At 54.1% G+C, this 26,343-nt stretch overlaps 33 non-coding genes across 33 annotated transcripts; all 33 read left to right on the forward strand.

Moving 5' to 3' along the window:
- Window positions 1–582: 582 nt before the first annotated feature.
- Window positions 583–654, forward strand: trnaq-cug (transfer RNA glutamine (anticodon CUG)). The gene has a single exon. It is a non-coding gene; the product is annotated as a tRNA-Gln (tRNA).
- Window positions 655–902: 248 nt separating this feature from the next.
- trnaq-uug (transfer RNA glutamine (anticodon UUG)) lies at window positions 903–974 on the forward strand. The gene has a single exon. It is a non-coding gene; the product is annotated as a tRNA-Gln (tRNA).
- Window positions 975–2,182: 1,208 nt separating this feature from the next.
- trnaq-cug (transfer RNA glutamine (anticodon CUG)) lies at window positions 2,183–2,254 on the forward strand. Its single transcript has one exon. It is a non-coding gene; the product is annotated as a tRNA-Gln (tRNA).
- A 248-nt stretch (window positions 2,255–2,502) lies between these two features.
- trnaq-uug (transfer RNA glutamine (anticodon UUG)) lies at window positions 2,503–2,574 on the forward strand. Its single transcript has one exon. It is a non-coding gene; the product is annotated as a tRNA-Gln (tRNA).
- A 1,208-nt stretch (window positions 2,575–3,782) lies between these two features.
- trnaq-cug (transfer RNA glutamine (anticodon CUG)) lies at window positions 3,783–3,854 on the forward strand. Its single transcript has one exon. It is a non-coding gene; the product is annotated as a tRNA-Gln (tRNA).
- A 248-nt stretch (window positions 3,855–4,102) lies between these two features.
- On the forward strand, window positions 4,103–4,174 carry trnaq-uug (transfer RNA glutamine (anticodon UUG)). Its single transcript has one exon. It is a non-coding gene; the product is annotated as a tRNA-Gln (tRNA).
- A 1,208-nt stretch (window positions 4,175–5,382) lies between these two features.
- trnaq-cug (transfer RNA glutamine (anticodon CUG)) lies at window positions 5,383–5,454 on the forward strand. The gene has a single exon. It is a non-coding gene; the product is annotated as a tRNA-Gln (tRNA).
- A 248-nt stretch (window positions 5,455–5,702) lies between these two features.
- trnaq-uug (transfer RNA glutamine (anticodon UUG)) lies at window positions 5,703–5,774 on the forward strand. Its single transcript has one exon. It is a non-coding gene; the product is annotated as a tRNA-Gln (tRNA).
- Window positions 5,775–6,982: 1,208 nt separating this feature from the next.
- On the forward strand, window positions 6,983–7,054 carry trnaq-cug (transfer RNA glutamine (anticodon CUG)). Its single transcript has one exon. It is a non-coding gene; the product is annotated as a tRNA-Gln (tRNA).
- Window positions 7,055–7,302: 248 nt separating this feature from the next.
- trnaq-uug (transfer RNA glutamine (anticodon UUG)) lies at window positions 7,303–7,374 on the forward strand. The gene has a single exon. It is a non-coding gene; the product is annotated as a tRNA-Gln (tRNA).
- Window positions 7,375–8,582: 1,208 nt separating this feature from the next.
- trnaq-cug (transfer RNA glutamine (anticodon CUG)) lies at window positions 8,583–8,654 on the forward strand. The gene has a single exon. It is a non-coding gene; the product is annotated as a tRNA-Gln (tRNA).
- Window positions 8,655–8,902: 248 nt separating this feature from the next.
- On the forward strand, window positions 8,903–8,974 carry trnaq-uug (transfer RNA glutamine (anticodon UUG)). Its single transcript has one exon. It is a non-coding gene; the product is annotated as a tRNA-Gln (tRNA).
- A 1,208-nt stretch (window positions 8,975–10,182) lies between these two features.
- Window positions 10,183–10,254, forward strand: trnaq-cug (transfer RNA glutamine (anticodon CUG)). Its single transcript has one exon. It is a non-coding gene; the product is annotated as a tRNA-Gln (tRNA).
- Window positions 10,255–10,502: 248 nt separating this feature from the next.
- On the forward strand, window positions 10,503–10,574 carry trnaq-uug (transfer RNA glutamine (anticodon UUG)). The gene has a single exon. It is a non-coding gene; the product is annotated as a tRNA-Gln (tRNA).
- Window positions 10,575–11,782: 1,208 nt separating this feature from the next.
- On the forward strand, window positions 11,783–11,854 carry trnaq-cug (transfer RNA glutamine (anticodon CUG)). Its single transcript has one exon. It is a non-coding gene; the product is annotated as a tRNA-Gln (tRNA).
- Window positions 11,855–12,102: 248 nt separating this feature from the next.
- On the forward strand, window positions 12,103–12,174 carry trnaq-uug (transfer RNA glutamine (anticodon UUG)). The gene has a single exon. It is a non-coding gene; the product is annotated as a tRNA-Gln (tRNA).
- A 1,208-nt stretch (window positions 12,175–13,382) lies between these two features.
- Window positions 13,383–13,454, forward strand: trnaq-cug (transfer RNA glutamine (anticodon CUG)). Its single transcript has one exon. It is a non-coding gene; the product is annotated as a tRNA-Gln (tRNA).
- Window positions 13,455–13,702: 248 nt separating this feature from the next.
- Window positions 13,703–13,774, forward strand: trnaq-uug (transfer RNA glutamine (anticodon UUG)). Its single transcript has one exon. It is a non-coding gene; the product is annotated as a tRNA-Gln (tRNA).
- Window positions 13,775–14,982: 1,208 nt separating this feature from the next.
- On the forward strand, window positions 14,983–15,054 carry trnaq-cug (transfer RNA glutamine (anticodon CUG)). The gene has a single exon. It is a non-coding gene; the product is annotated as a tRNA-Gln (tRNA).
- A 248-nt stretch (window positions 15,055–15,302) lies between these two features.
- On the forward strand, window positions 15,303–15,374 carry trnaq-uug (transfer RNA glutamine (anticodon UUG)). The gene has a single exon. It is a non-coding gene; the product is annotated as a tRNA-Gln (tRNA).
- A 1,208-nt stretch (window positions 15,375–16,582) lies between these two features.
- trnaq-cug (transfer RNA glutamine (anticodon CUG)) lies at window positions 16,583–16,654 on the forward strand. The gene has a single exon. It is a non-coding gene; the product is annotated as a tRNA-Gln (tRNA).
- Window positions 16,655–16,902: 248 nt separating this feature from the next.
- trnaq-uug (transfer RNA glutamine (anticodon UUG)) lies at window positions 16,903–16,974 on the forward strand. The gene has a single exon. It is a non-coding gene; the product is annotated as a tRNA-Gln (tRNA).
- Window positions 16,975–18,182: 1,208 nt separating this feature from the next.
- On the forward strand, window positions 18,183–18,254 carry trnaq-cug (transfer RNA glutamine (anticodon CUG)). The gene has a single exon. It is a non-coding gene; the product is annotated as a tRNA-Gln (tRNA).
- A 248-nt stretch (window positions 18,255–18,502) lies between these two features.
- trnaq-uug (transfer RNA glutamine (anticodon UUG)) lies at window positions 18,503–18,574 on the forward strand. Its single transcript has one exon. It is a non-coding gene; the product is annotated as a tRNA-Gln (tRNA).
- A 1,208-nt stretch (window positions 18,575–19,782) lies between these two features.
- Window positions 19,783–19,854, forward strand: trnaq-cug (transfer RNA glutamine (anticodon CUG)). Its single transcript has one exon. It is a non-coding gene; the product is annotated as a tRNA-Gln (tRNA).
- A 248-nt stretch (window positions 19,855–20,102) lies between these two features.
- trnaq-uug (transfer RNA glutamine (anticodon UUG)) lies at window positions 20,103–20,174 on the forward strand. The gene has a single exon. It is a non-coding gene; the product is annotated as a tRNA-Gln (tRNA).
- Window positions 20,175–21,381: 1,207 nt separating this feature from the next.
- Window positions 21,382–21,453, forward strand: trnaq-cug (transfer RNA glutamine (anticodon CUG)). Its single transcript has one exon. It is a non-coding gene; the product is annotated as a tRNA-Gln (tRNA).
- A 248-nt stretch (window positions 21,454–21,701) lies between these two features.
- trnaq-uug (transfer RNA glutamine (anticodon UUG)) lies at window positions 21,702–21,772 on the forward strand. The gene has a single exon. It is a non-coding gene; the product is annotated as a tRNA-Gln (tRNA).
- A 1,208-nt stretch (window positions 21,773–22,980) lies between these two features.
- Window positions 22,981–23,052, forward strand: trnaq-cug (transfer RNA glutamine (anticodon CUG)). The gene has a single exon. It is a non-coding gene; the product is annotated as a tRNA-Gln (tRNA).
- A 248-nt stretch (window positions 23,053–23,300) lies between these two features.
- trnaq-uug (transfer RNA glutamine (anticodon UUG)) lies at window positions 23,301–23,372 on the forward strand. The gene has a single exon. It is a non-coding gene; the product is annotated as a tRNA-Gln (tRNA).
- Window positions 23,373–24,580: 1,208 nt separating this feature from the next.
- On the forward strand, window positions 24,581–24,652 carry trnaq-cug (transfer RNA glutamine (anticodon CUG)). The gene has a single exon. It is a non-coding gene; the product is annotated as a tRNA-Gln (tRNA).
- A 248-nt stretch (window positions 24,653–24,900) lies between these two features.
- trnaq-uug (transfer RNA glutamine (anticodon UUG)) lies at window positions 24,901–24,972 on the forward strand. The gene has a single exon. It is a non-coding gene; the product is annotated as a tRNA-Gln (tRNA).
- A 1,208-nt stretch (window positions 24,973–26,180) lies between these two features.
- Window positions 26,181–26,252, forward strand: trnaq-cug (transfer RNA glutamine (anticodon CUG)). The gene has a single exon. It is a non-coding gene; the product is annotated as a tRNA-Gln (tRNA).
- Window positions 26,253–26,343: the final 91 nt, after the last annotated feature.

A 26,343-nucleotide genomic window follows, 5' to 3' on the forward strand; every position in this document is an offset into this window, starting at 1 on the left:
AACACGATCCGTCTGAGATCTCACTTTGCTTAAAAGCATTGCTCAGCGCAGCGCCGTCACAGCCATGGCCGCCGATCAGGGAGACAAACAGCAGCGGCGCTGTTCGAATAGGCAGCTGTAGTGCAGATGCGCGACTTGTCCGACAGCTGTACTGAGCAGGAAGGTAAACTGTGAGGTGCGAAAGCGGAAGCCAAAGTGAAATGCCGGAAAGGCGATTGTCCAGCAGCTTGAAAGTTTGCCAGTGAGAGAGATTAGCGAGCAGTAGCCCGGCTCAGAGTTGCTCATGGCCAACAGCAGCCCCGCTCCCGCTGAGAAACTAGGTTTCGTGGACAGGTTGGCAGATCTGGCACGGCCCGAGCTGCTTCCGAAAACTTCGGCAAAGTGGATTTCGGAGGCGCGGGCCACCGGCCTTACAGGGCAGCAGGCCGTGACAGCGTGGTTGCACTTGAGCAAGACCGAGTGCACGAGCTGCTGGATCAGCAGATCCACAGTTGCCGTCGTGATCCTTGTCGTTGCTGTTTCCACGCTTGACGAAGGAGGCAAACATCCTTGAGCAGTGATTCGGCGGCGCTGCCATCTAGGGGTTCCATGGTGTAATGGTGAGCACTCTGGACTCTGAATCCAGCGATCCGAGTTCAAATCTCGGTGGAGCCTTTTCGCTGGCAGCGTGAGCGATCGTCTTTGACAAAACTGCCGGTTTCGCAAATTCTTGCACCCATGATGGATGTGGGCTGGTTTGCGACACTCCCCGGCGTCAAGCGCGCGAGCTACTTTTGCTCTACCCTGTACCACCCAAGTATTCCCTGCCACGGGCGCAGCAGCAAGAGACCAGATTCTGAGAGCGTTGCTGCAAGTGTGAATGCAGGACAGCTCAGGCCTGGCCTAAAGCAGGCCGCCCTGCTGGTTCCGTGGTGTAACGGTTAGCACTCTGGACTTTGAATCCAGCGATCCGAGTTCGAATCTCGGCGGAACCTCGACTCGTTTCGTCCCGTCCCTTGTTTAAATTGGGACGTGCGAGTGAAATCTGCCTACGGGCCAATTGTAAGAGCCGCCCTTTTCGCACCTTTGAGTCAGATCTCGTCACATTTCTGCCAGAACGGCGAGCGCAGAATGATCCCGATGCCGAGGTGGAGTCTTAAGCTCGTCACTGGTGCCTGCTTTTGCTCTCTCCTGAACCACGGATGTGTTTTCTTCGAAGGACACAGCATTGAGAGACAAGCTGCCGTCAAGCGGTGTTGTTTTTGGAGCTCCTCTCTGCGTTCCCCAGACAGCTGGTGAAAAGGTGACAGCAATTGGAACGAGGCGCATGCTGGAGAGGTGCTCTTTTCTTGAATTTGATTCAACGATTCACACTTTCCCAAACAATTCACAGTAACAGCTGGACATAGAGAAACAGCAATTTTACGAGGGAGAGGAGCAGCAAAGCCAGGCCCCAAGCCTTACCATTCAACCAGTTTTCAGGGAAATCAGGAACCTCAAATCCCAGTTTCAATCACTACAAAACGGTAACAACGACATTTGCACACACAAGACAGTCCAGCGACATAAAAAACAGTGCATACAATACAGACTCCCGGAGAGCCAGGGACACGTGCTCTTGAACACGATCCGTCTGAGATCTCACTTTGCTTAAAAGCATTGCTCAGCGCAGCGCCGTCACAGCCATGGCCGCCGATCAGGGAGACAAACAGCAGCGGCGCTGTTCGAATAGGCAGCTGTAGTGCAGATGCGCGACTTGTCCGACAGCTGTACTGAGCAGGAAGGTAAACTGTGAGGTGCGAAAGCGGAAGCCAAAGTGAAATGCCGGAAAGGCGATTGTCCAGCAGCTTGAAAGTTTGCCAGTGAGAGAGATTAGCGAGCAGTAGCCCGGCTCAGAGTTGCTCATGGCCAACAGCAGCCCCGCTCCCGCTGAGAAACTAGGTTTCGTGGACAGGTTGGCAGATCTGGCACGGCCCGAGCTGCTTCCGAAAACTTCGGCAAAGTGGATTTCGGAGGCGCGGGCCACCGGCCTTACAGGGCAGCAGGCCGTGACAGCGTGGTTGCACTTGAGCAAGACCGAGTGCACGAGCTGCTGGATCAGCAGATCCACAGTTGCCGTCGTGATCCTTGTCGTTGCTGTTTCCACGCTTGACGAAGGAGGCAAACATCCTTGAGCAGTGATTCGGCGGCGCTGCCATCTAGGGGTTCCATGGTGTAATGGTGAGCACTCTGGACTCTGAATCCAGCGATCCGAGTTCAAATCTCGGTGGAGCCTTTTCGCTGGCAGCGTGAGCGATCGTCTTTGACAAAACTGCCGGTTTCGCAAATTCTTGCACCCATGATGGATGTGGGCTGGTTTGCGACACTCCCCGGCGTCAAGCGCGCGAGCTACTTTTGCTCTACCCTGTACCACCCAAGTATTCCCTGCCACGGGCGCAGCAGCAAGAGACCAGATTCTGAGAGCGTTGCTGCAAGTGTGAATGCAGGACAGCTCAGGCCTGGCCTAAAGCAGGCCGCCCTGCTGGTTCCGTGGTGTAACGGTTAGCACTCTGGACTTTGAATCCAGCGATCCGAGTTCGAATCTCGGCGGAACCTCGACTCGTTTCGTCCCGTCCCTTGTTTAAATTGGGACGTGCGAGTGAAATCTGCCTACGGGCCAATTGTAAGAGCCGCCCTTTTCGCACCTTTGAGTCAGATCTCGTCACATTTCTGCCAGAACGGCGAGCGCAGAATGATCCCGATGCCGAGGTGGAGTCTTAAGCTCGTCACTGGTGCCTGCTTTTGCTCTCTCCTGAACCACGGATGTGTTTTCTTCGAAGGACACAGCATTGAGAGACAAGCTGCCGTCAAGCGGTGTTGTTTTTGGAGCTCCTCTCTGCGTTCCCCAGACAGCTGGTGAAAAGGTGACAGCAATTGGAACGAGGCGCATGCTGGAGAGGTGCTCTTTTCTTGAATTTGATTCAACGATTCACACTTTCCCAAACAATTCACAGTAACAGCTGGACATAGAGAAACAGCAATTTTACGAGGGAGAGGAGCAGCAAAGCCAGGCCCCAAGCCTTACCATTCAACCAGTTTTCAGGGAAATCAGGAACCTCAAATCCCAGTTTCAATCACTACAAAACGGTAACAACGACATTTGCACACACAAGACAGTCCAGCGACATAAAAAACAGTGCATACAATACAGACTCCCGGAGAGCCAGGGACACGTGCTCTTGAACACGATCCGTCTGAGATCTCACTTTGCTTAAAAGCATTGCTCAGCGCAGCGCCGTCACAGCCATGGCCGCCGATCAGGGAGACAAACAGCAGCGGCGCTGTTCGAATAGGCAGCTGTAGTGCAGATGCGCGACTTGTCCGACAGCTGTACTGAGCAGGAAGGTAAACTGTGAGGTGCGAAAGCGGAAGCCAAAGTGAAATGCCGGAAAGGCGATTGTCCAGCAGCTTGAAAGTTTGCCAGTGAGAGAGATTAGCGAGCAGTAGCCCGGCTCAGAGTTGCTCATGGCCAACAGCAGCCCCGCTCCCGCTGAGAAACTAGGTTTCGTGGACAGGTTGGCAGATCTGGCACGGCCCGAGCTGCTTCCGAAAACTTCGGCAAAGTGGATTTCGGAGGCGCGGGCCACCGGCCTTACAGGGCAGCAGGCCGTGACAGCGTGGTTGCACTTGAGCAAGACCGAGTGCACGAGCTGCTGGATCAGCAGATCCACAGTTGCCGTCGTGATCCTTGTCGTTGCTGTTTCCACGCTTGACGAAGGAGGCAAACATCCTTGAGCAGTGATTCGGCGGCGCTGCCATCTAGGGGTTCCATGGTGTAATGGTGAGCACTCTGGACTCTGAATCCAGCGATCCGAGTTCAAATCTCGGTGGAGCCTTTTCGCTGGCAGCGTGAGCGATCGTCTTTGACAAAACTGCCGGTTTCGCAAATTCTTGCACCCATGATGGATGTGGGCTGGTTTGCGACACTCCCCGGCGTCAAGCGCGCGAGCTACTTTTGCTCTACCCTGTACCACCCAAGTATTCCCTGCCACGGGCGCAGCAGCAAGAGACCAGATTCTGAGAGCGTTGCTGCAAGTGTGAATGCAGGACAGCTCAGGCCTGGCCTAAAGCAGGCCGCCCTGCTGGTTCCGTGGTGTAACGGTTAGCACTCTGGACTTTGAATCCAGCGATCCGAGTTCGAATCTCGGCGGAACCTCGACTCGTTTCGTCCCGTCCCTTGTTTAAATTGGGACGTGCGAGTGAAATCTGCCTACGGGCCAATTGTAAGAGCCGCCCTTTTCGCACCTTTGAGTCAGATCTCGTCACATTTCTGCCAGAACGGCGAGCGCAGAATGATCCCGATGCCGAGGTGGAGTCTTAAGCTCGTCACTGGTGCCTGCTTTTGCTCTCTCCTGAACCACGGATGTGTTTTCTTCGAAGGACACAGCATTGAGAGACAAGCTGCCGTCAAGCGGTGTTGTTTTTGGAGCTCCTCTCTGCGTTCCCCAGACAGCTGGTGAAAAGGTGACAGCAATTGGAACGAGGCGCATGCTGGAGAGGTGCTCTTTTCTTGAATTTGATTCAACGATTCACACTTTCCCAAACAATTCACAGTAACAGCTGGACATAGAGAAACAGCAATTTTACGAGGGAGAGGAGCAGCAAAGCCAGGCCCCAAGCCTTACCATTCAACCAGTTTTCAGGGAAATCAGGAACCTCAAATCCCAGTTTCAATCACTACAAAACGGTAACAACGACATTTGCACACACAAGACAGTCCAGCGACATAAAAAACAGTGCATACAATACAGACTCCCGGAGAGCCAGGGACACGTGCTCTTGAACACGATCCGTCTGAGATCTCACTTTGCTTAAAAGCATTGCTCAGCGCAGCGCCGTCACAGCCATGGCCGCCGATCAGGGAGACAAACAGCAGCGGCGCTGTTCGAATAGGCAGCTGTAGTGCAGATGCGCGACTTGTCCGACAGCTGTACTGAGCAGGAAGGTAAACTGTGAGGTGCGAAAGCGGAAGCCAAAGTGAAATGCCGGAAAGGCGATTGTCCAGCAGCTTGAAAGTTTGCCAGTGAGAGAGATTAGCGAGCAGTAGCCCGGCTCAGAGTTGCTCATGGCCAACAGCAGCCCCGCTCCCGCTGAGAAACTAGGTTTCGTGGACAGGTTGGCAGATCTGGCACGGCCCGAGCTGCTTCCGAAAACTTCGGCAAAGTGGATTTCGGAGGCGCGGGCCACCGGCCTTACAGGGCAGCAGGCCGTGACAGCGTGGTTGCACTTGAGCAAGACCGAGTGCACGAGCTGCTGGATCAGCAGATCCACAGTTGCCGTCGTGATCCTTGTCGTTGCTGTTTCCACGCTTGACGAAGGAGGCAAACATCCTTGAGCAGTGATTCGGCGGCGCTGCCATCTAGGGGTTCCATGGTGTAATGGTGAGCACTCTGGACTCTGAATCCAGCGATCCGAGTTCAAATCTCGGTGGAGCCTTTTCGCTGGCAGCGTGAGCGATCGTCTTTGACAAAACTGCCGGTTTCGCAAATTCTTGCACCCATGATGGATGTGGGCTGGTTTGCGACACTCCCCGGCGTCAAGCGCGCGAGCTACTTTTGCTCTACCCTGTACCACCCAAGTATTCCCTGCCACGGGCGCAGCAGCAAGAGACCAGATTCTGAGAGCGTTGCTGCAAGTGTGAATGCAGGACAGCTCAGGCCTGGCCTAAAGCAGGCCGCCCTGCTGGTTCCGTGGTGTAACGGTTAGCACTCTGGACTTTGAATCCAGCGACCCGAGTTCGAATCTCGGCGGAACCTCGACTCGTTTCGTCCCGTCCCTTGTTTAAATTGGGACGTGCGAGTGAAATCTGCCTACGGGCCAATTGTAAGAGCCGCCCTTTTCGCACCTTTGAGTCAGATCTCGTCACATTTCTGCCAGAACGGCGAGCGCAGAATGATCCCGATGCCGAGGTGGAGTCTTAAGCTCGTCACTGGTGCCTGCTTTTGCTCTCTCCTGAACCACGGATGTGTTTTCTTCGAAGGACACAGCATTGAGAGACAAGCTGCCGTCAAGCGGTGTTGTTTTTGGAGCTCCTCTCTGCGTTCCCCAGACAGCTGGTGAAAAGGTGACAGCAATTGGAACGAGGCGCATGCTGGAGAGGTGCTCTTTTCTTGAATTTGATTCAACGATTCACACTTTCCCAAACAATTCACAGTAACAGCTGGACATAGAGAAACAGCAATTTTACGAGGGAGAGGAGCAGCAAAGCCAGGCCCCAAGCCTTACCATTCAACCAGTTTTCAGGGAAATCAGGAACCTCAAATCCCAGTTTCAATCACTACAAAACGGTAACAACGACATTTGCACACACAAGACAGTCCAGCGACATAAAAAACAGTGCATACAATACAGACTCCCGGAGAGCCAGGGACACGTGCTCTTGAACACGATCCGTCTGAGATCTCACTTTGCTTAAAAGCATTGCTCAGCGCAGCGCCGTCACAGCCATGGCCGCCGATCAGGGAGACAAACAGCAGCGGCGCTGTTCGAATAGGCAGCTGTAGTGCAGATGCGCGACTTGTCCGACAGCTGTACTGAGCAGGAAGGTAAACTGTGAGGTGCGAAAGCGGAAGCCAAAGTGAAATGCCGGAAAGGCGATTGTCCAGCAGCTTGAAAGTTTGCCAGTGAGAGAGATTAGCGAGCAGTAGCCCGGCTCAGAGTTGCTCATGGCCAACAGCAGCCCCGCTCCCGCTGAGAAACTAGGTTTCGTGGACAGGTTGGCAGATCTGGCACGGCCCGAGCTGCTTCCGAAAACTTCGGCAAAGTGGATTTCGGAGGCGCGGGCCACCGGCCTTACAGGGCAGCAGGCCGTGACAGCGTGGTTGCACTTGAGCAAGACCGAGTGCACGAGCTGCTGGATCAGCAGATCCACAGTTGCCGTCGTGATCCTTGTCGTTGCTGTTTCCACGCTTGACGAAGGAGGCAAACATCCTTGAGCAGTGATTCGGCGGCGCTGCCATCTAGGGGTTCCATGGTGTAATGGTGAGCACTCTGGACTCTGAATCCAGCGATCCGAGTTCAAATCTCGGTGGAGCCTTTTCGCTGGCAGCGTGAGCGATCGTCTTTGACAAAACTGCCGGTTTCGCAAATTCTTGCACCCATGATGGATGTGGGCTGGTTTGCGACACTCCCCGGCGTCAAGCGCGCGAGCTACTTTTGCTCTACCCTGTACCACCCAAGTATTCCCTGCCACGGGCGCAGCAGCAAGAGACCAGATTCTGAGAGCGTTGCTGCAAGTGTGAATGCAGGACAGCTCAGGCCTGGCCTAAAGCAGGCCGCCCTGCTGGTTCCGTGGTGTAACGGTTAGCACTCTGGACTTTGAATCCAGCGATCCGAGTTCGAATCTCGGCGGAACCTCGACTCGTTTCGTCCCGTCCCTTGTTTAAATTGGGACGTGCGAGTGAAATCTGCCTACGGGCCAATTGTAAGAGCCGCCCTTTTCGCACCTTTGAGTCAGATCTCGTCACATTTCTGCCAGAACGGCGAGCGCAGAATGATCCCGATGCCGAGGTGGAGTCTTAAGCTCGTCACTGGTGCCTGCTTTTGCTCTCTCCTGAACCACGGATGTGTTTTCTTCGAAGGACACAGCATTGAGAGACAAGCTGCCGTCAAGCGGTGTTGTTTTTGGAGCTCCTCTCTGCGTTCCCCAGACAGCTGGTGAAAAGGTGACAGCAATTGGAACGAGGCGCATGCTGGAGAGGTGCTCTTTTCTTGAATTTGATTCAACGATTCACACTTTCCCAAACAATTCACAGTAACAGCTGGACATAGAGAAACAGCAATTTTACGAGGGAGAGGAGCAGCAAAGCCAGGCCCCAAGCCTTACCATTCAACCAGTTTTCAGGGAAATCAGGAACCTCAAATCCCAGTTTCAATCACTACAAAACGGTAACAACGACATTTGCACACACAAGACAGTCCAGCGACATAAAAAACAGTGCATACAATACAGACTCCCGGAGAGCCAGGGACACGTGCTCTTGAACACGATCCGTCTGAGATCTCACTTTGCTTAAAAGCATTGCTCAGCGCAGCGCCGTCACAGCCATGGCCGCCGATCAGGGAGACAAACAGCAGCGGCGCTGTTCGAATAGGCAGCTGTAGTGCAGATGCGCGACTTGTCCGACAGCTGTACTGAGCAGGAAGGTAAACTGTGAGGTGCGAAAGCGGAAGCCAAAGTGAAATGCCGGAAAGGCGATTGTCCAGCAGCTTGAAAGTTTGCCAGTGAGAGAGATTAGCGAGCAGTAGCCCGGCTCAGAGTTGCTCATGGCCAACAGCAGCCCCGCTCCCGCTGAGAAACTAGGTTTCGTGGACAGGTTGGCAGATCTGGCACGGCCCGAGCTGCTTCCGAAAACTTCGGCAAAGTGGATTTCGGAGGCGCGGGCCACCGGCCTTACAGGGCAGCAGGCCGTGACAGCGTGGTTGCACTTGAGCAAGACCGAGTGCACGAGCTGCTGGATCAGCAGATCCACAGTTGCCGTCGTGATCCTTGTCGTTGCTGTTTCCACGCTTGACGAAGGAGGCAAACATCCTTGAGCAGTGATTCGGCGGCGCTGCCATCTAGGGGTTCCATGGTGTAATGGTGAGCACTCTGGACTCTGAATCCAGCGATCCGAGTTCAAATCTCGGTGGAGCCTTTTCGCTGGCAGCGTGAGCGATCGTCTTTGACAAAACTGCCGGTTTCGCAAATTCTTGCACCCATGATGGATGTGGGCTGGTTTGCGACACTCCCCGGCGTCAAGCGCGCGAGCTACTTTTGCTCTACCCTGTACCACCCAAGTATTCCCTGCCACGGGCGCAGCAGCAAGAGACCAGATTCTGAGAGCGTTGCTGCAAGTGTGAATGCAGGACAGCTCAGGCCTGGCCTAAAGCAGGCCGCCCTGCTGGTTCCGTGGTGTAACGGTTAGCACTCTGGACTTTGAATCCAGCGATCCGAGTTCGAATCTCGGCGGAACCTCGACTCGTTTCGTCCCGTCCCTTGTTTAAATTGGGACGTGCGAGTGAAATCTGCCTACGGGCCAATTGTAAGAGCCGCCCTTTTCGCACCTTTGAGTCAGATCTCGTCACATTTCTGCCAGAACGGCGAGCGCAGAATGATCCCGATGCCGAGGTGGAGTCTTAAGCTCGTCACTGGTGCCTGCTTTTGCTCTCTCCTGAACCACGGATGTGTTTTCTTCGAAGGACACAGCATTGAGAGACAAGCTGCCGTCAAGCGGTGTTGTTTTTGGAGCTCCTCTCTGCGTTCCCCAGACAGCTGGTGAAAAGGTGACAGCAATTGGAACGAGGCGCATGCTGGAGAGGTGCTCTTTTCTTGAATTTGATTCAACGATTCACACTTTCCCAAACAATTCACAGTAACAGCTGGACATAGAGAAACAGCAATTTTACGAGGGAGAGGAGCAGCAAAGCCAGGCCCCAAGCCTTACCATTCAACCAGTTTTCAGGGAAATCAGGAACCTCAAATCCCAGTTTCAATCACTACAAAACGGTAACAACGACATTTGCACACACAAGACAGTCCAGCGACATAAAAAACAGTGCATACAATACAGACTCCCGGAGAGCCAGGGACACGTGCTCTTGAACACGATCCGTCTGAGATCTCACTTTGCTTAAAAGCATTGCTCAGCGCAGCGCCGTCACAGCCATGGCCGCCGATCAGGGAGACAAACAGCAGCGGCGCTGTTCGAATAGGCAGCTGTAGTGCAGATGCGCGACTTGTCCGACAGCTGTACTGAGCAGGAAGGTAAACTGTGAGGTGCGAAAGCGGAAGCCAAAGTGAAATGCCGGAAAGGCGATTGTCCAGCAGCTTGAAAGTTTGCCAGTGAGAGAGATTAGCGAGCAGTAGCCCGGCTCAGAGTTGCTCATGGCCAACAGCAGCCCCGCTCCCGCTGAGAAACTAGGTTTCGTGGACAGGTTGGCAGATCTGGCACGGCCCGAGCTGCTTCCGAAAACTTCGGCAAAGTGGATTTCGGAGGCGCGGGCCACCGGCCTTACAGGGCAGCAGGCCGTGACAGCGTGGTTGCACTTGAGCAAGACCGAGTGCACGAGCTGCTGGATCAGCAGATCCACAGTTGCCGTCGTGATCCTTGTCGTTGCTGTTTCCACGCTTGACGAAGGAGGCAAACATCCTTGAGCAGTGATTCGGCGGCGCTGCCATCTAGGGGTTCCATGGTGTAATGGTGAGCACTCTGGACTCTGAATCCAGCGATCCGAGTTCAAATCTCGGTGGAGCCTTTTCGCTGGCAGCGTGAGCGATCGTCTTTGACAAAACTGCCGGTTTCGCAAATTCTTGCACCCATGATGGATGTGGGCTGGTTTGCGACACTCCCCGGCGTCAAGCGCGCGAGCTACTTTTGCTCTACCCTGTACCACCCAAGTATTCCCTGCCACGGGCGCAGCAGCAAGAGACCAGATTCTGAGAGCGTTGCTGCAAGTGTGAATGCAGGACAGCTCAGGCCTGGCCTAAAGCAGGCCGCCCTGCTGGTTCCGTGGTGTAACGGTTAGCACTCTGGACTTTGAATCCAGCGATCCGAGTTCGAATCTCGGCGGAACCTCGACTCGTTTCGTCCCGTCCCTTGTTTAAATTGGGACGTGCGAGTGAAATCTGCCTACGGGCCAATTGTAAGAGCCGCCCTTTTCGCACCTTTGAGTCAGATCTCGTCACATTTCTGCCAGAACGGCGAGCGCAGAATGATCCCGATGCCGAGGTGGAGTCTTAAGCTCGTCACTGGTGCCTGCTTTTGCTCTCTCCTGAACCACGGATGTGTTTTCTTCGAAGGACACAGCATTGAGAGACAAGCTGCCGTCAAGCGGTGTTGTTTTTGGAGCTCCTCTCTGCGTTCCCCAGACAGCTGGTGAAAAGGTGACAGCAATTGGAACGAGGCGCATGCTGGAGAGGTGCTCTTTTCTTGAATTTGATTCAACGATTCACACTTTCCCAAACAATTCACAGTAACAGCTGGACATAGAGAAACAGCAATTTTACGAGGGAGAGGAGCAGCAAAGCCAGGCCCCAAGCCTTACCATTCAACCAGTTTTCAGGGAAATCAGGAACCTCAAATCCCAGTTTCAATCACTACAAAACGGTAACAACGACATTTGCACACACAAGACAGTCCAGCGACATAAAAAACAGTGCATACAATACAGACTCCCGGAGAGCCAGGGACACGTGCTCTTGAACACGATCCGTCTGAGATCTCACTTTGCTTAAAAGCATTGCTCAGCGCAGCGCCGTCACAGCCATGGCCGCCGATCAGGGAGACAAACAGCAGCGGCGCTGTTCGAATAGGCAGCTGTAGTGCAGATGCGCGACTTGTCCGACAGCTGTACTGAGCAGGAAGGTAAACTGTGAGGTGCGAAAGCGGAAGCCAAAGTGAAATGCCGGAAAGGCGATTGTCCAGCAGCTTGAAAGTTTGCCAGTGAGAGAGATTAGCGAGCAGTAGCCCGGCTCAGAGTTGCTCATGGCCAACAGCAGCCCCGCTCCCGCTGAGAAACTAGGTTTCGTGGACAGGTTGGCAGATCTGGCACGGCCCGAGCTGCTTCCGAAAACTTCGGCAAAGTGGATTTCGGAGGCGCGGGCCACCGGCCTTACAGGGCAGCAGGCCGTGACAGCGTGGTTGCACTTGAGCAAGACCGAGTGCACGAGCTGCTGGATCAGCAGATCCACAGTTGCCGTCGTGATCCTTGTCGTTGCTGTTTCCACGCTTGACGAAGGAGGCAAACATCCTTGAGCAGTGATTCGGCGGCGCTGCCATCTAGGGGTTCCATGGTGTAATGGTGAGCACTCTGGACTCTGAATCCAGCGATCCGAGTTCAAATCTCGGTGGAGCCTTTTCGCTGGCAGCGTGAGCGATCGTCTTTGACAAAACTGCCGGTTTCGCAAATTCTTGCACCCATGATGGATGTGGGCTGGTTTGCGACACTCCCCGGCGTCAAGCGCGCGAGCTACTTTTGCTCTACCCTGTACCACCCAAGTATTCCCTGCCACGGGCGCAGCAGCAAGAGACCAGATTCTGAGAGCGTTGCTGCAAGTGTGAATGCAGGACAGCTCAGGCCTGGCCTAAAGCAGGCCGCCCTGCTGGTTCCGTGGTGTAACGGTTAGCACTCTGGACTTTGAATCCAGCGATCCGAGTTCGAATCTCGGCGGAACCTCGACTCGTTTCGTCCCGTCCCTTGTTTAAATTGGGACGTGCGAGTGAAATCTGCCTACGGGCCAATTGTAAGAGCCGCCCTTTTCGCACCTTTGAGTCAGATCTCGTCACATTTCTGCCAGAACGGCGAGCGCAGAATGATCCCGATGCCGAGGTGGAGTCTTAAGCTCGTCACTGGTGCCTGCTTTTGCTCTCTCCTGAACCACGGATGTGTTTTCTTCGAAGGACACAGCATTGAGAGACAAGCTGCCGTCAAGCGGTGTTGTTTTTGGAGCTCCTCTCTGCGTTCCCCAGACAGCTGGTGAAAAGGTGACAGCAATTGGAACGAGGCGCATGCTGGAGAGGTGCTCTTTTCTTGAATTTGATTCAACGATTCACACTTTCCCAAACAATTCACAGTAACAGCTGGACATAGAGAAACAGCAATTTTACGAGGGAGAGGAGCAGCAAAGCCAGGCCCCAAGCCTTACCATTCAACCAGTTTTCAGGGAAATCAGGAACCTCAAATCCCAGTTTCAATCACTACAAAACGGTAACAACGACATTTGCACACACAAGACAGTCCAGCGACATAAAAAACAGTGCATACAATACAGACTCCCGGAGAGCCAGGGACACGTGCTCTTGAACACGATCCGTCTGAGATCTCACTTTGCTTAAAAGCATTGCTCAGCGCAGCGCCGTCACAGCCATGGCCGCCGATCAGGGAGACAAACAGCAGCGGCGCTGTTCGAATAGGCAGCTGTAGTGCAGATGCGCGACTTGTCCGACAGCTGTACTGAGCAGGAAGGTAAACTGTGAGGTGCGAAAGCGGAAGCCAAAGTGAAATGCCGGAAAGGCGATTGTCCAGCAGCTTGAAAGTTTGCCAGTGAGAGAGATTAGCGAGCAGTAGCCCGGCTCAGAGTTGCTCATGGCCAACAGCAGCCCCGCTCCCGCTGAGAAACTAGGTTTCGTGGACAGGTTGGCAGATCTGGCACGGCCCGAGCTGCTTCCGAAAACTTCGGCAAAGTGGATTTCGGAGGCGCGGGCCACCGGCCTTACAGGGCAGCAGGCCGTGACAGCGTGGTTGCACTTGAGCAAGACCGAGTGCACGAGCTGCTGGATCAGCAGATCCACAGTTGCCGTCGTGATCCTTGTCGTTGCTGTTTCCACGCTTGACGAAGGAGGCAAACATCCTTGAGCAGTGATTCGGCGGCGCTGCCATCTAGGGGTTCCATGGTGTAATGGTGAGCACTCTGGACTCTGAATCCAGCGATCCGAGTTCAAATCTCGGTGGAGCCTTTTCGCTGGCAGCGTGAGCGATCGTCTTTGACAAAACTGCCGGTTTCGCAAATTCTTGCACCCATGATGGATGTGGGCTGGTTTGCGACACTCCCCGGCGTCAAGCGCGCGAGCTACTTTTGCTCTACCCTGTACCACCCAAGTATTCCCTGCCACGGGCGCAGCAGCAAGAGACCAGATTCTGAGAGCGTTGCTGCAAGTGTGAATGCAGGACAGCTCAGGCCTGGCCTAAAGCAGGCCGCCCTGCTGGTTCCGTGGTGTAACGGTTAGCACTCTGGACTTTGAATCCAGCGATCCGAGTTCGAATCTCGGCGGAACCTCGACTCGTTTCGTCCCGTCCCTTGTTTAAATTGGGACGTGCGAGTGAAATCTGCCTACGGGCCAATTGTAAGAGCCGCCCTTTTCGCACCTTTGAGTCAGATCTCGTCACATTTCTGCCAGAACGGCGAGCGCAGAATGATCCCGATGCCGAGGTGGAGTCTTAAGCTCGTCACTGGTGCCTGCTTTTGCTCTCTCCTGAACCACGGATGTGTTTTCTTCGAAGGACACAGCATTGAGAGACAAGCTGCCGTCAAGCGGTGTTGTTTTTGGAGCTCCTCTCTGCGTTCCCCAGACAGCTGGTGAAAAGGTGACAGCAATTGGAACGAGGCGCATGCTGGAGAGGTGCTCTTTTCTTGAATTTGATTCAACGATTCACACTTTCCCAAACAATTCACAGTAACAGCTGGACATAGAGAAACAGCAATTTTACGAGGGAGAGGAGCAGCAAAGCCAGGCCCCAAGCCTTACCATTCAACCAGTTTTCAGGGAAATCAGGAACCTCAAATCCCAGTTTCAATCACTACAAAACGGTAACAACGACATTTGCACACACAAGACAGTCCAGCGACATAAAAAACAGTGCATACAATACAGACTCCCGGAGAGCCAGGGACACGTGCTCTTGAACACGATCCGTCTGAGATCTCACTTTGCTTAAAAGCATTGCTCAGCGCAGCGCCGTCACAGCCATGGCCGCCGATCAGGGAGACAAACAGCAGCGGCGCTGTTCGAATAGGCAGCTGTAGTGCAGATGCGCGACTTGTCCGACAGCTGTACTGAGCAGGAAGGTAAACTGTGAGGTGCGAAAGCGGAAGCCAAAGTGAAATGCCGGAAAGGCGATTGTCCAGCAGCTTGAAAGTTTGCCAGTGAGAGAGATTAGCGAGCAGTAGCCCGGCTCAGAGTTGCTCATGGCCAACAGCAGCCCCGCTCCCGCTGAGAAACTAGGTTTCGTGGACAGGTTGGCAGATCTGGCACGGCCCGAGCTGCTTCCGAAAACTTCGGCAAAGTGGATTTCGGAGGCGCGGGCCACCGGCCTTACAGGGCAGCAGGCCGTGACAGCGTGGTTGCACTTGAGCAAGACCGAGTGCACGAGCTGCTGGATCAGCAGATCCACAGTTGCCGTCGTGATCCTTGTCGTTGCTGTTTCCACGCTTGACGAAGGAGGCAAACATCCTTGAGCAGTGATTCGGCGGCGCTGCCATCTAGGGGTTCCATGGTGTAATGGTGAGCACTCTGGACTCTGAATCCAGCGATCCGAGTTCAAATCTCGGTGGAGCCTTTTCGCTGGCAGCGTGAGCGATCGTCTTTGACAAAACTGCCGGTTTCGCAAATTCTTGCACCCATGATGGATGTGGGCTGGTTTGCGACACTCCCCGGCGTCAAGCGCGCGAGCTACTTTTGCTCTACCCTGTACCACCCAAGTATTCCCTGCCACGGGCGCAGCAGCAAGAGACCAGATTCTGAGAGCGTTGCTGCAAGTGTGAATGCAGGACAGCTCAGGCCTGGCCTAAAGCAGGCCGCCCTGCTGGTTCCGTGGTGTAACGGTTAGCACTCTGGACTTTGAATCCAGCGATCCGAGTTCGAATCTCGGCGGAACCTCGACTCGTTTCGTCCCGTCCCTTGTTTAAATTGGGACGTGCGAGTGAAATCTGCCTACGGGCCAATTGTAAGAGCCGCCCTTTTCGCACCTTTGAGTCAGATCTCGTCACATTTCTGCCAGAACGGCGAGCGCAGAATGATCCCGATGCCGAGGTGGAGTCTTAAGCTCGTCACTGGTGCCTGCTTTTGCTCTCTCCTGAACCACGGATGTGTTTTCTTCGAAGGACACAGCATTGAGAGACAAGCTGCCGTCAAGCGGTGTTGTTTTTGGAGCTCCTCTCTGCGTTCCCCAGACAGCTGGTGAAAAGGTGACAGCAATTGGAACGAGGCGCATGCTGGAGAGGTGCTCTTTTCTTGAATTTGATTCAACGATTCACACTTTCCCAAACAATTCACAGTAACAGCTGGACATAGAGAAACAGCAATTTTACGAGGGAGAGGAGCAGCAAAGCCAGGCCCCAAGCCTTACCATTCAACCAGTTTTCAGGGAAATCAGGAACCTCAAATCCCAGTTTCAATCACTACAAAACGGTAACAACGACATTTGCACACACAAGACAGTCCAGCGACATAAAAAACAGTGCATACAATACAGACTCCCGGAGAGCCAGGGACACGTGCTCTTGAACACGATCCGTCTGAGATCTCACTTTGCTTAAAAGCATTGCTCAGCGCAGCGCCGTCACAGCCATGGCCGCCGATCAGGGAGACAAACAGCAGCGGCGCTGTTCGAATAGGCAGCTGTAGTGCAGATGCGCGACTTGTCCGACAGCTGTACTGAGCAGGAAGGTAAACTGTGAGGTGCGAAAGCGGAAGCCAAAGTGAAATGCCGGAAAGGCGATTGTCCAGCAGCTTGAAAGTTTGCCAGTGAGAGAGATTAGCGAGCAGTAGCCCGGCTCAGAGTTGCTCATGGCCAACAGCAGCCCCGCTCCCGCTGAGAAACTAGGTTTCGTGGACAGGTTGGCAGATCTGGCACGGCCCGAGCTGCTTCCGAAAACTTCGGCAAAGTGGATTTCGGAGGCGCGGGCCACCGGCCTTACAGGGCAGCAGGCCGTGACAGCGTGGTTGCACTTGAGCAAGACCGAGTGCACGAGCTGCTGGATCAGCAGATCCACAGTTGCCGTCGTGATCCTTGTCGTTGCTGTTTCCACGCTTGACGAAGGAGGCAAACATCCTTGAGCAGTGATTCGGCGGCGCTGCCATCTAGGGGTTCCATGGTGTAATGGTGAGCACTCTGGACTCTGAATCCAGCGATCCGAGTTCAAATCTCGGTGGAGCCTTTTCGCTGGCAGCGTGAGCGATCGTCTTTGACAAAACTGCCGGTTTCGCAAATTCTTGCACCCATGATGGATGTGGGCTGGTTTGCGACACTCCCCGGCGTCAAGCGCGCGAGCTACTTTTGCTCTACCCTGTACCACCCAAGTATTCCCTGCCACGGGCGCAGCAGCAAGAGACCAGATTCTGAGAGCGTTGCTGCAAGTGTGAATGCAGGACAGCTCAGGCCTGGCCTAAAGCAGGCCGCCCTGCTGGTTCCGTGGTGTAACGGTTAGCACTCTGGACTTTGAATCCAGCGATCCGAGTTCGAATCTCGGCGGAACCTCGACTCGTTTCGTCCCGTCCCTTGTTTAAATTGGGACGTGCGAGTGAAATCTGCCTACGGGCCAATTGTAAGAGCCGCCCTTTTCGCACCTTTGAGTCAGATCTCGTCACATTTCTGCCAGAACGGCGAGCGCAGAATGATCCCGATGCCGAGGTGGAGTCTTAAGCTCGTCACTGGTGCCTGCTTTTGCTCTCTCCTGAACCACGGATGTGTTTTCTTCGAAGGACACAGCATTGAGAGACAAGCTGCCGTCAAGCGGTGTTGTTTTTGGAGCTCCTCTCTGCGTTCCCCAGACAGCTGGTGAAAAGGTGACAGCAATTGGAACGAGGCGCATGCTGGAGAGGTGCTCTTTTCTTGAATTTGATTCAACGATTCACACTTTCCCAAACAATTCACAGTAACAGCTGGACATAGAGAAACAGCAATTTTACGAGGGAGAGGAGCAGCAAAGCCAGGCCCCAAGCCTTACCATTCAACCAGTTTTCAGGGAAATCAGGAACCTCAAATCCCAGTTTCAATCACTACAAAACGGTAACAACGACATTTGCACACACAAGACAGTCCAGCGACATAAAAAACAGTGCATACAATACAGACTCCCGGAGAGCCAGGGACACGTGCTCTTGAACACGATCCGTCTGAGATCTCACTTTGCTTAAAAGCATTGCTCAGCGCAGCGCCGTCACAGCCATGGCCGCCGATCAGGGAGACAAACAGCAGCGGCGCTGTTCGAATAGGCAGCTGTAGTGCAGATGCGCGACTTGTCCGACAGCTGTACTGAGCAGGAAGGTAAACTGTGAGGTGCGAAAGCGGAAGCCAAAGTGAAATGCCGGAAAGGCGATTGTCCAGCAGCTTGAAAGTTTGCCAGTGAGAGAGATTAGCGAGCAGTAGCCCGGCTCAGAGTTGCTCATGGCCAACAGCAGCCCCGCTCCCGCTGAGAAACTAGGTTTCGTGGACAGGTTGGCAGATCTGGCACGGCCCGAGCTGCTTCCGAAAACTTCGGCAAAGTGGATTTCGGAGGCGCGGGCCACCGGCCTTACAGGGCAGCAGGCCGTGACAGCGTGGTTGCACTTGAGCAAGACCGAGTGCACGAGCTGCTGGATCAGCAGATCCACAGTTGCCGTCGTGATCCTTGTCGTTGCTGTTTCCACGCTTGACGAAGGAGGCAAACATCCTTGAGCAGTGATTCGGCGGCGCTGCCATCTAGGGGTTCCATGGTGTAATGGTGAGCACTCTGGACTCTGAATCCAGCGATCCGAGTTCAAATCTCGGTGGAGCCTTTTCGCTGGCAGCGTGAGCGATCGTCTTTGACAAAACTGCCGGTTTCGCAAATTCTTGCACCCATGATGGATGTGGGCTGGTTTGCGACACTCCCCGGCGTCAAGCGCGCGAGCTACTTTTGCTCTACCCTGTACCACCCAAGTATTCCCTGCCACGGGCGCAGCAGCAAGAGACCAGATTCTGAGAGCGTTGCTGCAAGTGTGAATGCAGGACAGCTCAGGCCTGGCCTAAAGCAGGCCGCCCTGCTGGTTCCGTGGTGTAACGGTTAGCACTCTGGACTTTGAATCCAGCGATCCGAGTTCGAATCTCGGCGGAACCTCGACTCGTTTCGTCCCGTCCCTTGTTTAAATTGGGACGTGCGAGTGAAATCTGCCTACGGGCCAATTGTAAGAGCCGCCCTTTTCGCACCTTTGAGTCAGATCTCGTCACATTTCTGCCAGAACGGCGAGCGCAGAATGATCCCGATGCCGAGGTGGAGTCTTAAGCTCGTCACTGGTGCCTGCTTTTGCTCTCTCCTGAACCACGGATGTGTTTTCTTCGAAGGACACAGCATTGAGAGACAAGCTGCCGTCAAGCGGTGTTGTTTTTGGAGCTCCTCTCTGCGTTCCCCAGACAGCTGGTGAAAAGGTGACAGCAATTGGAACGAGGCGCATGCTGGAGAGGTGCTCTTTTCTTGAATTTGATTCAACGATTCACACTTTCCCAAACAATTCACAGTAACAGCTGGACATAGAGAAACAGCAATTTTACGAGGGAGAGGAGCAGCAAAGCCAGGCCCCAAGCCTTACCATTCAACCAGTTTTCAGGGAAATCAGGAACCTCAAATCCCAGTTTCAATCACTACAAAACGGTAACAACGACATTTGCACACACAAGACAGTCCAGCGACATAAAAAACAGTGCATACAATACAGACTCCCGGAGAGCCAGGGACACGTGCTCTTGAACACGATCCGTCTGAGATCTCACTTTGCTTAAAAGCATTGCTCAGCGCAGCGCCGTCACAGCCATGGCCGCCGATCAGGGAGACAAACAGCAGCGGCGCTGTTCGAATAGGCAGCTGTAGTGCAGATGCGCGACTTGTCCGACAGCTGTACTGAGCAGGAAGGTAAACTGTGAGGTGCGAAAGCGGAAGCCAAAGTGAAATGCCGGAAAGGCGATTGTCCAGCAGCTTGAAAGTTTGCCAGTGAGAGAGATTAGCGAGCAGTAGCCCGGCTCAGAGTTGCTCATGGCCAACAGCAGCCCCGCTCCCGCTGAGAAACTAGGTTTCGTGGACAGGTTGGCAGATCTGGCACGGCCCGAGCTGCTTCCGAAAACTTCGGCAAAGTGGATTTCGGAGGCGCGGGCCACCGGCCTTACAGGGCAGCAGGCCGTGACAGCGTGGTTGCACTTGAGCAAGACCGAGTGCACGAGCTGCTGGATCAGCAGATCCACAGTTGCCGTCGTGATCCTTGTCGTTGCTGTTTCCACGCTTGACGAAGGAGGCAAACATCCTTGAGCAGTGATTCGGCGGCGCTGCCATCTAGGGGTTCCATGGTGTAATGGTGAGCACTCTGGACTCTGAATCCAGCGATCCGAGTTCAAATCTCGGTGGAGCCTTTTCGCTGGCAGCGTGAGCGATCGTCTTTGACAAAACTGCCGGTTTCGCAAATTCTTGCACCCATGATGGATGTGGGCTGGTTTGCGACACTCCCCGGCGTCAAGCGCGCGAGCTACTTTTGCTCTACCCTGTACCACCCAAGTATTCCCTGCCACGGGCGCAGCAGCAAGAGACCAGATTCTGAGAGCGTTGCTGCAAGTGTGAATGCAGGACAGCTCAGGCCTGGCCTAAAGCAGGCCGCCCTGCTGGTTCCGTGGTGTAACGGTTAGCACTCTGGACTTTGAATCCAGCGATCCGAGTTCGAATCTCGGCGGAACCTCGACTCGTTTCGTCCCGTCCCTTGTTTAAATTGGGACGTGCGAGTGAAATCTGCCTACGGGCCAATTGTAAGAGCCGCCCTTTTCGCACCTTTGAGTCAGATCTCGTCACATTTCTGCCAGAACGGCGAGCGCAGAATGATCCCGATGCCGAGGTGGAGTCTTAAGCTCGTCACTGGTGCCTGCTTTTGCTCTCTCCTGAACCACGGATGTGTTTTCTTCGAAGGACACAGCATTGAGAGACAAGCTGCCGTCAAGCGGTGTTGTTTTTGAGCTCCTCTCTGCGTTCCCCAGACAGCTGGTGAAAAGGTGACAGCAATTGGAACGAGGCGCATGCTGGAGAGGTGCTCTTTTCTTGAATTTGATTCAACGATTCACACTTTCCCAAACAATTCACAGTAACAGCTGGACATAGAGAAACAGCAATTTTACGAGGGAGAGGAGCAGCAAAGCCAGGCCCCAAGCCTTACCATTCAACCAGTTTTCAGGGAAATCAGGAACCTCAAATCCCAGTTTCAATCACTACAAAACGGTAACAACGACATTTGCACACACAAGACAGTCCAGCGACATAAAAAACAGTGCATACAATACAGACTCCCGGAGAGCCAGGGACACGTGCTCTTGAACACGATCCGTCTGAGATCTCACTTTGCTTAAAAGCATTGCTCAGCGCAGCGCCGTCACAGCCATGGCCGCCGATCAGGGAGACAAACAGCAGCGGCGCTGTTCGAATAGGCAGCTGTAGTGCAGATGCGCGACTTGTCCGACAGCTGTACTGAGCAGGAAGGTAAACTGTGAGGTGCGAAAGCGGAAGCCAAAGTGAAATGCCGGAAAGGCGATTGTCCAGCAGCTTGAAAGTTTGCCAGTGAGAGAGATTAGCGAGCAGTAGCCCGGCTCAGAGTTGCTCATGGCCAACAGCAGCCCCGCTCCCGCTGAGAAACTAGGTTTCGTGGACAGGTTGGCAGATCTGGCACGGCCCGAGCTGCTTCCGAAAACTTCGGCAAAGTGGATTTCGGAGGCGCGGGCCACCGGCCTTACAGGGCAGCAGGCCGTGACAGCGTGGTTGCACTTGAGCAAGACCGAGTGCACGAGCTGCTGGATCAGCAGATCCACAGTTGCCGTCGTGATCCTTGTCGTTGCTGTTTCCACGCTTGACGAAGGAGGCAAACATCCTTGAGCAGTGATTCGGCGGCGCTGCCATCTAGGGGTTCCATGGTGTAATGGTGAGCACTCTGGACTCTGAATCCAGCGATCCGAGTTCAAATCTCGGTGGAGCCTTTTCGCTGGCAGCGTGAGCGATCGTCTTTGACAAAACTGCCGGTTTCGCAAATTCTTGCACCCATGATGGATGTGGGCTGGTTTGCGACACTCCCCGGCGTCAAGCGCGCGAGCTACTTTTGCTCTACCCTGTACCACCCAAGTATTCCCTGCCACGGGCGCAGCAGCAAGAGACCAGATTCTGAGAGCGTTGCTGCAAGTGTGAATGCAGGACAGCTCAGGCCTGGCCTAAAGCAGGCCGCCCTGCTGGTTCCGTGGTGTAACGGTTAGCACTCTGGACTTTGAATCCAGCGACCGAGTTCGAATCTCGGCGGAACCTCGACTCGTTTCGTCCCGTCCCTTGTTTAAATTGGGACGTGCGAGTGAAATCTGCCTACGGGCCAATTGTAAGAGCCGCCCTTTTCGCACCTTTGAGTCAGATCTCGTCACATTTCTGCCAGAACGGCGAGCGCAGAATGATCCCGATGCCGAGGTGGAGTCTTAAGCTCGTCACTGGTGCCTGCTTTTGCTCTCTCCTGAACCACGGATGTGTTTTCTTCGAAGGACACAGCATTGAGAGACAAGCTGCCGTCAAGCGGTGTTGTTTTTGGAGCTCCTCTCTGCGTTCCCCAGACAGCTGGTGAAAAGGTGACAGCAATTGGAACGAGGCGCATGCTGGAGAGGTGCTCTTTTCTTGAATTTGATTCAACGATTCACACTTTCCCAAACAATTCACAGTAACAGCTGGACATAGAGAAACAGCAATTTTACGAGGGAGAGGAGCAGCAAAGCCAGGCCCCAAGCCTTACCATTCAACCAGTTTTCAGGGAAATCAGGAACCTCAAATCCCAGTTTCAATCACTACAAAACGGTAACAACGACATTTGCACACACAAGACAGTCCAGCGACATAAAAAACAGTGCATACAATACAGACTCCCGGAGAGCCAGGGACACGTGCTCTTGAACACGATCCGTCTGAGATCTCACTTTGCTTAAAAGCATTGCTCAGCGCAGCGCCGTCACAGCCATGGCCGCCGATCAGGGAGACAAACAGCAGCGGCGCTGTTCGAATAGGCAGCTGTAGTGCAGATGCGCGACTTGTCCGACAGCTGTACTGAGCAGGAAGGTAAACTGTGAGGTGCGAAAGCGGAAGCCAAAGTGAAATGCCGGAAAGGCGATTGTCCAGCAGCTTGAAAGTTTGCCAGTGAGAGAGATTAGCGAGCAGTAGCCCGGCTCAGAGTTGCTCATGGCCAACAGCAGCCCCGCTCCCGCTGAGAAACTAGGTTTCGTGGACAGGTTGGCAGATCTGGCACGGCCCGAGCTGCTTCCGAAAACTTCGGCAAAGTGGATTTCGGAGGCGCGGGCCACCGGCCTTACAGGGCAGCAGGCCGTGACAGCGTGGTTGCACTTGAGCAAGACCGAGTGCACGAGCTGCTGGATCAGCAGATCCACAGTTGCCGTCGTGATCCTTGTCGTTGCTGTTTCCACGCTTGACGAAGGAGGCAAACATCCTTGAGCAGTGATTCGGCGGCGCTGCCATCTAGGGGTTCCATGGTGTAATGGTGAGCACTCTGGACTCTGAATCCAGCGATCCGAGTTCAAATCTCGGTGGAGCCTTTTCGCTGGCAGCGTGAGCGATCGTCTTTGACAAAACTGCCGGTTTCGCAAATTCTTGCACCCATGATGGATGTGGGCTGGTTTGCGACACTCCCCGGCGTCAAGCGCGCGAGCTACTTTTGCTCTACCCTGTACCACCCAAGTATTCCCTGCCACGGGCGCAGCAGCAAGAGACCAGATTCTGAGAGCGTTGCTGCAAGTGTGAATGCAGGACAGCTCAGGCCTGGCCTAAAGCAGGCCGCCCTGCTGGTTCCGTGGTGTAACGGTTAGCACTCTGGACTTTGAATCCAGCGATCCGAGTTCGAATCTCGGCGGAACCTCGACTCGTTTCGTCCCGTCCCTTGTTTAAATTGGGACGTGCGAGTGAAATCTGCCTACGGGCCAATTGTAAGAGCCGCCCTTTTCGCACCTTTGAGTCAGATCTCGTCACATTTCTGCCAGAACGGCGAGCGCAGAATGATCCCGATGCCGAGGTGGAGTCTTAAGCTCGTCACTGGTGCCTGCTTTTGCTCTCTCCTGAACCACGGATGTGTTTTCTTCGAAGGACACAGCATTGAGAGACAAGCTGCCGTCAAGCGGTGTTGTTTTTGGAGCTCCTCTCTGCGTTCCCCAGACAGCTGGTGAAAAGGTGACAGCAATTGGAACGAGGCGCATGCTGGAGAGGTGCTCTTTTCTTGAATTTGATTCAACGATTCACACTTTCCCAAACAATTCACAGTAACAGCTGGACATAGAGAAACAGCAATTTTACGAGGGAGAGGAGCAGCAAAGCCAGGCCCCAAGCCTTACCATTCAACCAGTTTTCAGGGAAATCAGGAACCTCAAATCCCAGTTTCAATCACTACAAAACGGTAACAACGACATTTGCACACACAAGACAGTCCAGCGACATAAAAAACAGTGCATACAATACAGACTCCCGGAGAGCCAGGGACACGTGCTCTTGAACACGATCCGTCTGAGATCTCACTTTGCTTAAAAGCATTGCTCAGCGCAGCGCCGTCACAGCCATGGCCGCCGATCAGGGAGACAAACAGCAGCGGCGCTGTTCGAATAGGCAGCTGTAGTGCAGATGCGCGACTTGTCCGACAGCTGTACTGAGCAGGAAGGTAAACTGTGAGGTGCGAAAGCGGAAGCCAAAGTGAAATGCCGGAAAGGCGATTGTCCAGCAGCTTGAAAGTTTGCCAGTGAGAGAGATTAGCGAGCAGTAGCCCGGCTCAGAGTTGCTCATGGCCAACAGCAGCCCCGCTCCCGCTGAGAAACTAGGTTTCGTGGACAGGTTGGCAGATCTGGCACGGCCCGAGCTGCTTCCGAAAACTTCGGCAAAGTGGATTTCGGAGGCGCGGGCCACCGGCCTTACAGGGCAGCAGGCCGTGACAGCGTGGTTGCACTTGAGCAAGACCGAGTGCACGAGCTGCTGGATCAGCAGATCCACAGTTGCCGTCGTGATCCTTGTCGTTGCTGTTTCCACGCTTGACGAAGGAGGCAAACATCCTTGAGCAGTGATTCGGCGGCGCTGCCATCTAGGGGTTCCATGGTGTAATGGTGAGCACTCTGGACTCTGAATCCAGCGATCCGAGTTCAAATCTCGGTGGAGCCTTTTCGCTGGCAGCGTGAGCGATCGTCTTTGACAAAACTGCCGGTTTCGCAAATTCTTGCACCCATGATGGATGTGGGCTGGTTTGCGACACTCCCCGGCGTCAAGCGCGCGAGCTACTTTTGCTCTACCCTGTACCACCCAAGTATTCCCTGCCACGGGCGCAGCAGCAAGAGACCAGATTCTGAGAGCGTTGCTGCAAGTGTGAATGCAGGACAGCTCAGGCCTGGCCTAAAGCAGGCCGCCCTGCTGGTTCCGTGGTGTAACGGTTAGCACTCTGGACTTTGAATCCAGCGATCCGAGTTCGAATCTCGGCGGAACCTCGACTCGTTTCGTCCCGTCCCTTGTTTAAATTGGGACGTGCGAGTGAAATCTGCCTACGGGCCAATTGTAAGAGCCGCCCTTTTCGCACCTTTGAGTCAGATCTCGTCACATTTCTGCCAGAACGGCGAGCGCAGAATGATCCCGATGCCGAGGTGGAGTCTTAAGCTCGTCACTGGTGCCTGCTTTTGCTCTCTCCTGAACCACGGATGTGTTTTCTTCGAAGGACACAGCATTGAGAGACAAGCTGCCGTCAAGCGGTGTTGTTTTTGGAGCTCCTCTCTGCGTTCCCCAGACAGCTGGTGAAAAGGTGACAGCAATTGGAACGAGGCGCATGCTGGAGAGGTGCTCTTTTCTTGAATTTGATTCAACGATTCACACTTTCCCAAACAATTCACAGTAACAGCTGGACATAGAGAAACAGCAATTTTACGAGGGAGAGGAGCAGCAAAGCCAGGCCCCAAGCCTTACCATTCAACCAGTTTTCAGGGAAATCAGGAACCTCAAATCCCAGTTTCAATCACTACAAAACGGTAACAACGACATTTGCACACACAAGACAGTCCAGCGACATAAAAAACAGTGCATACAATACAGACTCCCGGAGAGCCAGGGACACGTGCTCTTGAACACGATCCGTCTGAGATCTCACTTTGCTTAAAAGCATTGCTCAGCGCAGCGCCGTCACAGCCATGGCCGCCGATCAGGGAGACAAACAGCAGCGGCGCTGTTCGAATAGGCAGCTGTAGTGCAGATGCGCGACTTGTCCGACAGCTGTACTGAGCAGGAAGGTAAACTGTGAGGTGCGAAAGCGGAAGCCAAAGTGAAATGCCGGAAAGGCGATTGTCCAGCAGCTTGAAAGTTTGCCAGTGAGAGAGATTAGCGAGCAGTAGCCCGGCTCAGAGTTGCTCATGGCCAACAGCAGCCCCGCTCCCGCTGAGAAACTAGGTTTCGTGGACAGGTTGGCAGATCTGGCACGGCCCGAGCTGCTTCCGAAAACTTCGGCAAAGTGGATTTCGGAGGCGCGGGCCACCGGCCTTACAGGGCAGCAGGCCGTGACAGCGTGGTTGCACTTGAGCAAGACCGAGTGCACGAGCTGCTGGATCAGCAGATCCACAGTTGCCGTCGTGATCCTTGTCGTTGCTGTTTCCACGCTTGACGAAGGAGGCAAACATCCTTGAGCAGTGATTCGGCGGCGCTGCCATCTAGGGGTTCCATGGTGTAATGGTGAGCACTCTGGACTCTGAATCCAGCGATCCGAGTTCAAATCTCGGTGGAGCCTTTTCGCTGGCAGCGTGAGCGATCGTCTTTGACAAAACTGCCGGTTTCGCAAATTCTTGCACCCATGATGGATGTGGGCTGGTTTGCGACAC

The sequence above is a fragment of the Hemiscyllium ocellatum genome, unplaced genomic scaffold, assembly GCF_020745735.1.
Source record: "Hemiscyllium ocellatum isolate sHemOce1 unplaced genomic scaffold, sHemOce1.pat.X.cur. scaffold_2238_pat_ctg1, whole genome shotgun sequence".
NCBI classification, from domain to species: Eukaryota; Metazoa; Chordata; class Chondrichthyes; order Orectolobiformes; family Hemiscylliidae; genus Hemiscyllium; species Hemiscyllium ocellatum.